The sequence below is a fragment of the Schistocerca piceifrons genome, unplaced genomic scaffold (genome assembly GCF_021461385.2).
Source record: "Schistocerca piceifrons isolate TAMUIC-IGC-003096 unplaced genomic scaffold, iqSchPice1.1 HiC_scaffold_620, whole genome shotgun sequence".
NCBI lineage: Eukaryota > Metazoa > Arthropoda > Insecta > Orthoptera > Acrididae > Schistocerca > Schistocerca piceifrons.
In genome coordinates, this window is record NW_025728862.1 from 20,001 (window position 1) to 22,500 (window position 2,500).

Here is a 2,500-nt window from a genome sequence, read left to right on the forward strand (position 1 = left end):
CAGCGAGAACCGCTGGGGCGACCGAGCAGCAGACGGCGTCGCGGCGCCGAGCGCCGGGCGGCGGCGCATCCTCAACGCACACAGTCCTCAATCGGACCAGCACACTGAAGATGTCCACCGCGCTTCGCACCGGGCCCGCGAGGACCTACTTTGGCCGCACGGCGCCGCGCGCAGGGTGCGCCGGCGCGCAGCTGCGACGCCTGCCGCGTCCGTCGGCCGGCGCGCCTGCCACTGGCCGCCCCCACCAGCCGGCTGTAGCGCGTGCGCCCACGCACCGCGCGGCCAGCACGCCGGGAGGCGCCCCCTCACCGGCCGGGGACGGTCCCACCCAGCCACCGCCGCGTATCGCTTCACACCCAGATGCCGTTCAGTTTCGTCGGCATGGTGGGTATCGCTGGAACAACCGGTTCGTACCTCAACCTATCGTCGCCATCACCGATTCACCCCTAGCGAGAACAACCGCACCACAACAGGTTACCATTTGTTCATTTGCGTAACTTCACCAGAAAACGCAGGCGTCCATCGCCATTTGCAACTTCAACGATTATTGCATGCCTGTGTCAGGTGTCACGCCACACTACGTCTGCCCACATACACGCAACAAAATGTGCACGCCTAGACAATACGTGGAAGGTGGCCCCCGTACGTATGCGATGTCCATTGCTCGAACGACTGTCAACCGGCCTCTGTAGCATGTCGCAGATATGGAACGCGGTGCACCATGCCATCACGGTGTGTGAGGAGAGACGACTAGGTCCGAATACATCAACAGACAGCTCATGCTGATCGCCATCCACGGCGTCCGTTCCTCCCACACGTCTCTATGGCGTACCACACTGCAATCCAGCTCTCATAGGGAGACGACACGTAGCTGCGTGCACAATATTTGCACTGTATGGTCCGCCGTTTTTGGGCGCAGTCGTTGTACGGTCACACATGTGCCACGATGTATCATTCGGTACATAAGGACGAATGTGCAGTACAGATTGTGGTTTACGCGTACGACATTAGCGGACGGTTGACACAGGCCGCACCACAACGTAGCCTGAGTACGTCGCATGCGAAGGGCATTGAACATGCAAACTTCTCACCAACCAGCTTGCGAAGGCAGGGGGGCAAGGTGGGGACGTGGGGAGGGGCGGCATGTACGTCCTGCTGCCATCCACATTACAGTGTACAGCAGGAGCATGTGGAAAGTCAGCAAGACTTGCAAGGTGTTTAACATGAAGCGATACACAGGGGAGCGGGCAGTGCGAGTAGCGAACTATATTGCGAGGGTTGCGGGTGGGCAACACTACACTAATTGAACGAGTCGTATAACAATTACAGAGCAGGTTTAGGCGACAACATGGGTTACGTTAGGGGACAACGTGGGTTACGTTAGGGGACAACGTGGGTTACTTTAGGGGACAACGTGGGTTAGGTTAAGGCACAACGTGGGTTAGGTTAAGGCACAACGTGGGTTAGGTTAAGGCACAACGTGGGTTAGGTTAAGGCACAACGTGGGTTAGGTTAAGGCACAACGTGGGTTAGGTTAAGGCACAACGTGGGTTAGGTTAAGGCACAACATGGGTTAGGTTAAGGCACAACATGGGTTAGGTTAAGGCACAACATGGGTTAGGTTAAGGCACAACATGGGTTAGGTTAAGGCACAACGTGGGTTAGGTTAAGGCACAACGTGGGTTAGGTTAAGGCACAACGTGGGTTAGGTTAAGGCACAACATGGGTTAGGTTAAGGCACAACATGGGTTAGGTTAAGGCACAACATGGGTTAGGTTAAGGCACAACATGGGTTAGGTTAAGGCACAACATGGGTTAGGTTAAGGCACAACATGGGTTAGGTTAAGGCACAACATGGGTTAGGTTAAGGCACAACATGGGTTAGGTTAAGGCACAACGTGGGTTAGGTTAAGGCACAACGTGGGTTAGGTTAAGGCACAACATGGGTTAGGTTAAGGCACAACATGGGTTAGGTTAAGGCACAACATGGGTTAGGTTAAGGCACAACATGGGTTAGGTTAAGGCACAACATGGGTTAGGTTAAGGCACAACATGGGTTAGGTTAAGGTACAACATGGGTTAGGTTAAGGTACAACATGGGTTAGGTTAAGGTACAACATGGGTTAGGTTAAGGTACAACATGGGTTAGGTTAAGGTACAACATGGGTTAGGTTAAGGTACAACATGGGTTAGGTTAAGGTACAACATGGGTTAGGTTAAGGTACAACATGGGTTAGGTTAAGGTACAACATGGGTTAGGTTAAGGTACAACATGGGTTAGGTTAAGGTACAACATGGGTTAGGTTAAGGTACAACATAGGTTAGGTTAAGGTACAACATAGGTTAGGTTAAGGTACAACATAGGTTAGGTTAAGGTACAACATAGGTTAGGTTAAGGTACAACATAGGTTAGGTTAAGGTACAACATAGGTTAGGTTAAGGTACAACATAGGTTAGGTTAAGGTACAACATAGGTTAGGTTAAGGTACAACATAGGTTA